This window comes from Eulemur rufifrons, chromosome 4, assembly GCF_041146395.1.
Source record: "Eulemur rufifrons isolate Redbay chromosome 4, OSU_ERuf_1, whole genome shotgun sequence".
Taxonomy (NCBI): domain Eukaryota; kingdom Metazoa; phylum Chordata; class Mammalia; order Primates; family Lemuridae; genus Eulemur; species Eulemur rufifrons.
The window spans coordinates 75,744,815-75,757,329 of NC_090986.1; positions in this window are offsets into that span (position 1 = coordinate 75,744,815).

Sequence of the window (12,515 nt, forward strand, 5' to 3'; positions counted from 1 at the left end):
CACACACACATTCTTATCCTGGGCCTCCAGGCCCATCCAGGCAGGAGAATGACAGCAAGCAGGAAGCTGCTTCAGTGGCTTCCAACCCAGAGAGAAAAGCCCACTCTTCATTAGAATGGCTCATCCTGTGACTGCCGGGAAATGAGGCAGTCTCAGGGGTTGCTGTTCTACCGTCCACCAATTTCCGGACCATCAAATTCAAGCTACGGTGAATGTGGCTATAATTCCCATGCACTGAATTCTCTCCAGAATCTCATTTTATTTACTTACTGTCTTTGCCATTAATTAAATTTCGATAGCATTTTCCCTCCAGAGGGCTCTACAAATAACTTCTACAATAAACACTTCATAAAAAGACTAATTCTGAAAGTCAGTAGAGACAAAAGAAGGAGAGGAGAGAGCACAAGGAACAAAAGAACTTGGGTGAGGGGGTGAGATTTTAGGATGGCGGTGGACAAGGAGATACTTGAGGTCCAGATGTCCCTGGAGAAGGGACATGTGGTCAGCAGACCCCTCCAGCTCTCAGCACCTTCAGGGTGGGCCCAGCTGCAGAGGGCCACCTGGCCTGTGAAGGCTTTTGTAGAGGTAGCATAACTTTCTCAGTTTGTGTGATACATTGGAGACTTGGAAGTGTGTGGTGAATTAATGGGATTTTAGAGCAAACACATCAATATTTGAAAATACTGGTGATTAATTGCCTCTTTTAAAGAAAATTTGCCTTCCAATGTAAGCTGGGACAGTCATTGGGATAACTGTTTGGGAGAAGATTACAATTGTGTGGCTTTTTGGATGCTAGCACTTGCATTCTGAATTATATGTGTCTTGTTCACAGTGTCTTATTACAAAAAATCCAACCAAAAACCAGAGAAATCTCACTTATGAAAAACAAATCATCCAGAAAAGTTAATTATTTTATTGGGAAGGCAAGTCCCTCCATTTAAAGCAGTTAGAAAATTCAAGAAAGTAGGTCAGTAGGGGCAAAGCAGTGCTGTGGAAGTACGGGTGGGTATGGAGTACGTGGGGTGTGGCAGACGCAGGACAGCAGGGGAGGGAGACACGCGGTGGCTGGAGCCAGGCTCAGGGACTCAGACAGGAAGTGGGACTTAGTGAAGATTCGAAAAAAGGATGATGGGAAGGCGTTGTGTGGGCTGGAAAATGGGAGGGAGCCTCCCAGGAAGGGGTCACGACGTGGGCAAAGGTGCAGGTGCAGGAGTGTCGGGTGAGCAAGCAAGGAACGGGGGGCAGCAGGTGCCCGCGGGGAAATCGAGGCCCAGGCCGTGGGGCCATGGGAGGCAGGGCCACCACCCAGGGGAAGGAGGCTGCCCTGTGGTCTGATGCGGGCTCTGCTGTCACCCAAATTGGTCCCTCCACTTGCATTTCAGCAGGTCTCAAGGGGCCTCTATGCCATCGATAGAGATTTGCGCCTTAATGGGTGAAGATGTTCTACTCTTCCCAGGATCTTCAGTAAAACTTCAAATTAGTCCTCAGAGGAGGAGTAATCTGCTAATACCTCACCAGGGATATTTTCTGAGAAGCCTCAAGGCCTTCTTAGGGTGGAGGTGGAGACAGGAGGAGAGAAAGTGGAAAATTTCAATTTACCCACAGCCTGCTGTTGCTTTGATACAGGGGTTTGCGTGAGGCTTTAAGATGGAAAGAGAGTGACGAGGGGACTTGTGATTGACATTCGAAGACTGACACCAGTTGGAGGAGCAGAGGCGAGAGGTAAGGAGCTTCATGGGAAATATTCCAGCTGGGGCCGCAGGGCCTCAGGGATAAGAGGACTTGTGCAAACACATGGTGAATGAATGAACGAGCAAATGAATGAGGACAGACAGGCTAGAAAGCAGGCCATCTCCCCTAAGGGACTTCTCCACTATAGTATAGTGACACACGGTATTTTTCAGGTCAGACCTCCTTTAAGGACCTGATCAAGTGTATAAATTGCCCTCCCCAGAAAAATGCACACCTGCAAATGCAAACAATTTGCACTCATTGTCAGAGGATTTAGAGACACCGTCCCCCAACCCCCGAAGGGAACAGTCCTTGAAACTCTCCTGATTATCTTCAAACATCTAAAGGAGTGCTGTGGGGTGAGAGACCTTTCCATGTGATTCCCCTGTAGGGAAACAGGAGACAAGGAGAATTGGGGTCCTATTACATGTAACAGGTGTCAATTGCTCTGGAACACGTGGGGAAATCAGGGTCCCCACCTGCTACCTTGGCTGGAAATCCATTATCAATCATGGCCTGGCCCCCTTCCATTCCCAAGGGCATATAGGAGTCCAGGGTATAAGGGTGTTACATCCTGCCACATATGTCCCGGAAGTCACCTCGGTCGCGGCTACTCACCCTCAGGCACTGTGCCCTGGACTGCTGGCCTGGGCCTTCAGTGGCCGGCTCTCCATGGCTGTCCCTGCCTGAGGACGGGGGCCAGGGCCCTGGGGGACCTGCAGCTCACTGTCCCCTTTCCTACCTCTGAACCGCAACTACCTCCTTCCAGGTTGGACAACTCTTTTTCACTTTCTCTACCTCGTTCTTTCCCTCTGGAAAAACTCCAGCTGATTCTCTTCAAAGGCCTGCATTTTCCACTACAACCACCTACTCCTGTTTGGGCACCGGGCACCCATCAAATCCCACCCCTAAATGTGTTATTTCCACCTGGGGCAGGGAGATTTTAGATTAGCGCTGTCCAATAAAAATATTATGCCAGCCACACTTTTCATTTTAATTTTCAAGTAGCCACATTAAAGAATAGAAACAATAAAATGAATTGAAATGATATCTTATTGGACCCAATATATCCACAATATTATCATTTCTAAACACTGGATTAATACAAAAAATGACTAATGAGATAGTTGGTTTTCTTTTCTTACACACTGTCTTTAAAATCTGGTGTGGGTTTACACTGCCAGCCCATCTCAGTTTGAATCAGACACAGTTCAAACTCTGGAAGCCTGCACGTGGCTGTCCCATTGGACACAGCAGTGGGTCCTGGAGCACCGCTGGGGTGGGGAGTCACCGGATAGGGGAAATATTCATTTTAGTTACAAAAGGCCAAAGCACTTGGAACAAAACTCAGGGTCCTTTCTCAATGGCTTGTTGTGTGACATTAAATTGTTAATAAACCACCTAATACTTAAGAATAATCCTGGGCCACAAGAAAGTCCACTCTGGGGAAATGGAGAAATGAGAGAGAAGAAAAATGGGGGGGGGGGGAAGGGGTAGGAGAGCAAGTGTCAGAAACGTTGAGACCCTGGGATTCCCCTTCGTCTCAGTCGTGCGAGGGCGAGCCTGGGAAACCCAGTGTGGACACCAACCTCTCCTCCGCTCCCTCCACCGGGAGGCGAGACCCTGGGGTGAGGGTCAGTGGCCCCCTGTGGTTCTCACACTTGGCTGCACACCAGACTCCCCCGAAGAGTTAGAGACTTACCGATTCCAGAACTGTTCCATTCGCTGAAGTCGGTAACTGCACTGTGGTTCTGTAGCAGAATGTCCTCAGCAATTACACACCGACCTATTTAGGGACCACAATGTCACTGACCTTCAAATGGTTCAGAAAGAAATGTTTTAGTATTATGTGGGAGTGCGTGTGTATGCGTGCGCATGCGCATGTGGAAAGAGGGAGAAACGATAAAGCAATTAGGTTAAAATGTTCACAATCAGCATAAAGGACATATGGGTATGCTTCGGATTAATCTTATTCTTGCAACTTTTCAGGAAGTTGGACATTATTTCCAAGTAAATTTTATAAATCTTTTTAAACTTGATTCCCAGAGGTTCTGGGTTCACTGGTACTGGGGTTTTTCAAATCCCCCAGTGACTTGGAAGTGCCCCAAAGCTGGGAACCCCAGCTGCAAGGCTGAGAAGCACCCACTCCTCCCCAGCCGCTCTCCAGGTGCCTGGGCCCAGCCTGCACCCTGCTGTGAGCCGTCTTTAGCATCAGCATCTTAGCTTAGGTATTGTGGTGCCTGCTGGACAGGAAGTCATTCAGGAGGAAGCATCCTCTTTAGAGAGCCTTGCTGCACTGGGCGTGTGCAGGGCAGACGCTAACCATTTATCATCCTCCTGTTTCCTGCAGGGCTGGACACACTGTCTGCGCAGGGTCTGTCCGCTCTGTGACTGCTGCCACTTAGTAACTGCTCGGCTGTCTGGGGTGCTTTCATCAGAGGTGGCCTGTTTGCTGGAAAGCGGTACCAGGGGTCACAGGCTGAGTGATAACTTAATGATCACTTAGCACCTGTGCCTCTCTTTTCCCTGGGAGTGTGGGGGGCGATGGGCGGGGGTGAAGGGATCTGCCTTCCTCCTCCTGGAAAGCAGTTAGAGAAGGAGCTAGGGGAAGGGGCTGGGCTCAGGTGGTGACTTGAGAAAAAGCCCCAGGGGGACCCGTGCTCCAACTGTGCTTGAGCTGAGAGCTGATTTGTGCCTCTTCCACTTTCCAGGATCAGAAATGCAGCCTGGTCTAGTCTATCCATCACCTCCCTTCACCAGTCCCTTGAGACCAGCGACATGCATTTGTGAGGTGAGAAGGGCAGCACAATGGAGGCCATCAGAGGCCCTAAGAGGCACTCACCTGGAGATCATTAACACCTTTTAAAGTCCTGGCAGCTGTGGCTGACTCATCCAGTGTGTGTGGTCCACTAAGAGCTATCAGATCTTTGTTGTCTGTGTTTCTGCCTCATCTTTTCAATGCTGTGTTTGTGTGATGTGATTTTTGTTCCTAAGCATTCTCGAAGGCAGTGTGTTTACAGGACTGACTCTCCCTGCTTTGTAAACTGGAGCAGCTTCCAGATCCTGGCTGGTCTTGGGTCAAGCTCCCAGAGGGCGATGGAGGCCCTGTTTCTATTTCACCTTTGTGTACGCCACCCCTCTACAGAGTAGGCACCCAGTAACTAACTACACTGGGACCAGGGCCAACTTGGGAGCGGAGCAGTGACACAGCACATCCACCAGGTTTGGGCAGAGAATGGAGATCAGAGGAGACCCAGAGGAGCAGAGCAGCAGGCCAGGTGCAAGGTGGGTGTGAGCCACAGGGGGCAGGGTGTGGGGTCATCACCAATCAAGAAACCGCAGAAAGTGCCCACACAGGGCCAGGAGAGATGGAGCCTGGACACACGGAGCAGTTAGCTGGGCAGGGGCGGGGCAGAGTGGGCTGGTGAGATGAGGTATTCAGGTGTTGGGTCTTTGGTGGTTCTCAGAGGCAACGGCATTTGGTTTCACTGCCAACCCAAGTAGGTAAGCAGGCTTTTTACTGTTCTAGGAGAAAAGCTTAGGCTTGGTAGAGGAGACCTGCACCAAATCCCGTGGACTAGCTGGGAAAACTTGCACAAGAATTTAAGGCCTTTTCCTATTTACCTATAACATTACTTTCAAGGCTGATAAAGTTTTAACAGATTTGGCGCCCTTTGCTACCGAATCACTCACTGTCTTTTTACTCCCCTGCAGAGTCCTCTCAAATGCAAACACTCTGGGGTCTGGGGGTGCAGGAGTTGGCCCAGGTCCCTAACATGCTGCACAGAGTGGACTTTTAGGAGGGAGCTTAGAAGCCTGGTTCATGGGAGGGTGTCCGGCTCTGGCTTTCACCAGCAAGGTAGCTGCTATGTTGGCTTGGCTCTGGGCAACCTGAGGATGAGGAAAACATTTCCCCAAAGCCCAGAGAGCCTGTGGTTATCTCAGAGCAGACCTCTGAAGGCCTCACATTGCCTCTCCAGTTTCTTTGATCTTGTCTTTGCATTAGAGATATGTTCTAAGGCCCTTCTGACTCAAGGTATGTTGGCCACTTTGTTCCTATTTTGGGTGTGTAGTTCATACTTTTTTGCACGTCTCGGAGGGTTGGAATCTGACCTTATGTCCCATGCCCATACCGTCCCTGTAGCAATCCTGTTATGAGAACTGTTTGGTGGGAATGAAGCCCAATTCTTGGCCCTGGGAGCAGGGAAGCTGCGCCAGGTCAGCCCTTTGACACCCTCTCCCTGCGGAAGGTAGGGAGGGGGCAGGTGAGGGGCTGCCTTGGCGGAGGGGGAGGTGAAAGTGTGGGGGCTGCCTTAGCTCCGGCCCAGGTTTTAGGGACTGAGATGGGACCATCCCTGCAAATGAGTGGGCACAGGGCCCATGGGCTTCCTGTCATGACCATGGTAGCTGGGCGGGTGCCAAGGGAGCCTCATCAGTCCCAGGTTGTCTTTCAAGACTGAGAAGCAACATTTATTCTATGTCCTGTGCATTTGGGCACTTGTTTACTTCCTTGAGACATAGTCTGTAATGACTTCGTGCACGTTGGCACGTCTGTAAGCTCCTTTCAGACAGGAGCCAACAGTGCTTTTCTTTCCTGAGCCCCACAGTGCATAGGAATGCATTGGGCCTGTAGCAGGTGCTCAATAAAATGGTGCTTTCTAAACTGTGCCACCTGGAACGTGATGCGCCTCTGACCATTTTTAGAGCTTTGCACTGAAGCGTCAGGACAAGGGAGAGAGGACCACGGGTGTCCAGGCCTGTTGGGGCAGGAGAGGAGAGAAAGAGCAGAAAAACAGTTTTTTGCCCTTGCTCTGGGACTAGTATCGAGTAGCAGCAGTGTTGTTGTTTGCAGTTTATTTAAGGACAATATATAGGAAAGGTCCCCAACTTGTACCATTTCCCCAAGTCATTTGTGACCATCCTTCCTTTCTTCTGGCCCACCCGTTTTCCCTCCTGGGCAGTATTCTGACTGCTTCGCAGTCTTAGGAAGCCGGGCTGTGAGTCCCGACTGTCCTGAGGGTGGAGTTGGAGGCCTCCCCCTTCCTCAAGGAAATCCATCTCTCCTGTCCACATCTTAGAGCTAACTACATGTCCATTTAGGGCAGGATCAATCTGCCCTGGGATTGCCTCTGCTCTCCAAAGTGGACTGGAATATTTAAAGCAGGATGTCTCAAAGGACCGGGGAGGATTGAGGGAAGAGTCTTAATAAAGTCTCCTTCTCCTCGTTATTTCCCCAAGGTGCCGAAACCTGCCTGTGGTCTGATTCCGTTCCTCCTGCTATCGATCGTCTTGCTCGGCAGTGTCTTGTGAGCCGAGGCTCATTGTCTCGTGTTCCCTCGCTGGCTGAGCCATCCCATTCGGGCAAATCTCGCCGGGGCAATAGCGTCGCTCTTATCGAACTTTCTGCACACCTTCATTCTCCTCTGATGGCTCGGAGTCGTTGGTGATGAAGGAACTTGTTTTTCACATATAGAAACCTGAGCTGCTGGTCCCCAACACAGAAGGAGCAGAGTGAAATTACAACCCGCAGGCAGTTTGCATCGCAGTTCTCCAGCAGTAAGCACACGCCGTGTCAGGAATAATAAAACCGTATCCTTGTAACTCTCTTCCTCTCAGGAGCGCAGAGCAGTTTGCCAACACGATCACATCAATCCTCACAATATTTATATAAGGCGGGCAGGAGGCTCGGCGTTCTCCGCGGACTCCCCCAGGCCCGGCGTGCAGGGGGCGGGTGTGGACCGCATCTCTCCTCGCACCCCCTCCGTGCCCGTCTCAGCAGCACTTGGCGGAACCAGCCCTCGCCCTTCTTAATGTTGCCTTTATCAAAAATATGCTGTGTGGGTGGAGATAATTAGGAATATTAAAATGTCTTGCTTCACCAATTGAGAAAGAGGAAACAAAATGTTTCCCCGGGGACGAATCTCCAGGGGATTGAAGCGCTGCAGACGCTAGGCGCCTCTCTGCCATCTGCTCCTGTGCTGCGGTCTCCTCTGCACTCGGGCTACCCCGGCCACGTGCTGGGCGGGATCCAGCTGGTGACATTCAATCCAACGCGGCCTCCAACATCAGGGGACGGACGCATCCCTGAGACAGCAGGGGCCCCTCGCAGATCAACAACAAGGAAACTCCTTTCCACCAGGTTTGAGCCAGAGCTTAGCAACTCTGCAAAACCGCAGTTCCTCTTTTTCTTCATAGCTCACTTCCTCCCCTGCCCTCTTACTCTTGGTGCCCTTTCTTCCAGCCCGTTCTTACTCTAACTGGAGTCCGCCCTTCTCCAGCCTTTCTCCTCTCAACTCTTTCCTTTCCATTTCTCTATTCATCATTTTTACTTTTCAGGTCTGAGGATGTAAGGGAGGAGAAATGAATCCATTAGTAACAAGGTGACCCCATTTACATTCAAATCGCTCTTGTTTGCCAACATGTTGCACAGCCCCATGAACAAGCAGCCGGCAGGTGTGGAGTATGATCCTCTGAACACCTGATGGAACAATTTCTGTGCATCACGAGGGCCTTGGTCAAGTTGAGCATGAATGATGTTTGATTGTAATCATTTTACTTTTTTGACATAAAAAAGTAGTTAAAGCTTGAGTCAACTCCTCTTCCGATTGCTCGGTATTCCTGGGCAAGGTGTTTTTTTGCTTGTTTGTTTGTTGTTTGTGTTTATACTTATCTGGATATATTTTGGGATCCAATAAATACCAAATCACAGAGTTCTAGAATACAGTTCTTTTAAGAATTATTTTTATTTAATATATCAATACATCTCCACTGGGAATTTTTAAAAGAAACTTTTTTTTTCTGTTTAACCGTTACTACATCCTTGACCCCTAGTGTCATCACCCCACACATGCAGACACTGGAGGGAGAGCTCCAGGAAGCAGGGATCTTGCTGGTCTTTCTGTCGCTGTAACCCAGCCCTAGCAAGGTGTCTAGCACGCAGTAGGGGCTCGAGAAACATTTGTTGAATGAGTGAGTGAAGAGACAGCTGAGGCTGCCAGGGAGGGTCCCAGGGGACCCTGCGCTGCTGCCAAGAGCATCAGGGTCTCGCGCCCTCCTTCTCCCCAGAGCAGAGGGTGGTTTTGCTGGGATAATAGGAGAAGACTGACGAAGTGGAAATCACCGTGACCTTGCCCAGATATCTCAAACCTTCTGCTAGTCAAAAATCACATTTCTGCAACAACAAGATACTTTAAAATAACTAAAATAGCAGAATTGGAAAGTGCCTAAAAGAAATGATAAATGTCTGAGGTGATGGATACCCCGATTACCCTGATTTGGTTGGTACACATTGTATGCCTGCATCAAAACATCACATGTACCCCATACATGTACACAACTATTATGTGCCCATAATAATGAAAAATAAAAAAACAAAATTTACATTTCTGTTTAGTATACTAAATATTTATTGAAACTTTTGCTGCGTGTAAACACTACGCTAAACTCTAGGGATACCAGAATAAATAGGACATTATCTCTACCCTCAAAGAGTTCTCAGTAGAGTAAGAAAAAGAATAATTTTTTGAACTCAAATGTTATACCTCCATGTATTAAAGTTTGAACTGAACTGAACCAATGTTTTTTTTTAAAAAAAATCTGATGAACCAGTAGGTTTGAATTGCTGTCCTGTGCATGTCTGTATTTCCTAAATCTTTTGCACTGAAATAGCACAAGAACAGCAGACCATTCTCACAGACAGTGCCTGAAGGAAACACTCTGGGCTGAGTCCTTATTTCCTCCTTCTCTTTCATTGTTTGCCCTTTGACCTTTGCATATCTCAGCATCATTTCTCCAGAGCTGCACCTGGAGTCTCTGATGGGAGCTATCACCAGTAACCAGCGCTCTTTCATGAAGACCTGCCTGTTCTGCTCCCTGACCTCACTGCTACTTTAGGGAAAGGTCCTTTATCTAGAAGTGTCCCTGAGAAACATGCTGGGCTTTAACTAATGCATCTAGAGTGGCCCATCTGTGTGAAAGCACTTTGATCAATGAGCCCATGTGCGTGGGCTCCACTTCCTGCCTTGGCTACCGGGGGTCTTGGCAGGACGAGGCCTGGGCCATCACAGAAACCCGGCATCTCAGAGACGAATGAGAGCTTAGCTACCTAATGCTGGAACTCTCTCCTCGAGGTCCCTGACAAATGGCCATGTAGTTTATGTTCTGATGGGTGACGAAGAGCTTTCCGTCTCTGGAGAGGGCCACTTCCAATTCTGAGCCTTTTGGTTTGTTAGCAAGTTTTTTTTAGAAAGTTGTTTTTGTATATTGAGCCCCAAATCACCCTCCTTGCCACTTCCTTCCTTATTGACTTCCTCTGCCCTTCCCTCGACAGTTACTCACTCTCTGCTCCTGTTCTGTCTTTTCCTAAAATAAAACCCATTTATTCCTTCTGCCTCCCAACACCTCCTTCAATATTTGAAGATAGGAAGACAGTTACTTCGTCTTCTCCCTTCCAAGCTGAACACTCTCCGAGCCTCCCACCCTTCTACCCTGGGTGTGGTTTCTAGAGCCTTCGGCATCTCCACCCGACCTCTCTAGACACGTGATTGTCTGTTACGAGACATCTTAATTGCAGTGCCTTGAAGCAAACATTATTTTTCAATTGTCATTTGACCAGCATAATAGTGTTACTATTACTTATTATGTGGACATCATGTTTTTATTGAATGGAGCCTACAATTACTTTAGCTTTTTAAAGCAACCACATCATTTTATTGGCTCACATCAGCTTCTGGCCAAAGAAAAAATCAAGATATTTTGAAAACAGGAACTGCAATTAAATCAGGTCTCCTCCGTTATACTATTTTGCGATCAATTTCTGGACCCAAATGTGTCGGCACAATACCAGCCATATTGACATAAGGGTATTCTTTAAATTTGTCCCAAGCTAGTTTCTGGCTTTGTCCCTCTAACCCAGCCCTAACCTCTCTACTCCTGCCAGCCAACTGGATCGTGAGGTCTTCAGTTTCAGTGGCCCCACCTGGGCTGAGACAACACCTCTTCTTCTTTTTATTCTACCTAGTACCAAGCACAGATTATGGGAGAAATGGATTCCCAATTAACGTTTGTTGAATGGCTGAATGAATATATTGCATGAGGCTTTACTAACAACGGTTGTTTCCCAGAGTGATCCAAGGCTGCCATTTAATGCATAGACTATTTGCATGTTTTATGTCTCATTTCTTTAGATTTTTGTCTTAAGAAGACCATGAATCCATTCCAGGCATGGAAAACCCCGACACTTTCCAGAGAACTTTAAGTAATTTTCTTTTTAAAGAAAGCGGTGTTCCTGGGTGACACTGTTCATCATTATCATTTAGTTGCTGGAACTACTTTCTAAGCACACCAGGGTGAGAATATTATCTTTCAAATATGTTGGCATAATAAAGGATGTTGATAAAGGCCCTTGGAGCAGAATCGCCGCCTGTGGCACCAGCAGCGTAGCATCAGTGTAGTCAGAGCCATTGCCACGAGTGCCGAGTGCCTTGTCCTGCTCTAGCCCAGCCAGGCCTGGGGAAAACACTTGCAAGTTACCGAAACCAGCAAATACTTGCAAGAGGGAGGAAGGAGGGCGGATTTCATTGTCCTTTCCTATATTCACAGTTGTTAAAGCACTTTCTTTTAAGATCATGTGGCTTCTAATACCACCACCCTGTTTGAGTGCCACTGAGTGAGCTGGTGTTACTGACATTTCAGTGAGACCTATCGTCCCATCCAGCCTTGGGTGACTCTGAAATTGAAAAAAAATTTCAAGGAAAGGCTGGCAATTGCTGGGTAGAGCAATGTTTGTGCTAACACAGCCCCTTGCCCAGGTTAAAACTAGGCTGCCCAAGGTATTTCCTCAGAAGCCTAAAACTAACATGCCATTCTGCACCACAGGGGCAGCTGTCTCAGGAGTCTGCAGGGCTGTGCCTTATCTGGTACTGAAAGGCATTAGGGTATTCTCTGAAAGAAATAGAGAAGAGAAAACATTCAGAGAGCAAGAAAATGGATATATTTAACTCTCCAAAGAAATCAAAATGGTAAACATGAAATGAGTTTTCATTTGACTTTCCTTTCGCTGTCCAGGTTATTCCAAACCCTGGAATGAGAATTCTCAACATCTTGGCCACTCGGGATGGACAAAGTGAGCTTAATTTCCTCTTCTATGAAATTTTCCTAAACCTTACAGTCAAGAAGGCATTTGGAACATCAAGAGATACTGTGTTGAATCACTAAATTAGAGTAAGGCTCGCACTGGGCGTGGTTCAATATTCCTTGTTAAAAAGAAAGCAATATGTTTAATAAAAGCTTGAGTCCGCCTCCTGCCTGTCAGCACCCTGTGGGTACTGTGGAAAGGACTGGGGTGTCCCAAACTAAGCTGTTGGGATGGGAAGCTGAGGAAGGCCATGTGGACCCCTGTGTATTTTTACACAGCTCACCACCCTGGTCACTACATCCCACCCTGTTGGCTCCCAGGATTCTATGCTTGGCGAGGCAATGTTTACAGTGGTTAAAAGTGTACACTTTGCAGTCAGCTAGATTCATATCCATTTGCACCACTTACTAGCTATGAAATAGTAGCAAGACACTTGAACTCTGTGATAATGATATCTCCTAAGTCTGTTGTAAGGAATAAATCAGTTAATGCCTGTTACGTACCTATCACAAAGCCTGGCACACAATAAAATATTAAAATATTTTTAAAAAGTAAACTGTTATTAGAGTAGGACCTGAGATAAAATATATTCTTGACAACACAAAGCTATTCCCAAGAGACCGGAATGTATTTAGTGAGATACTACTAT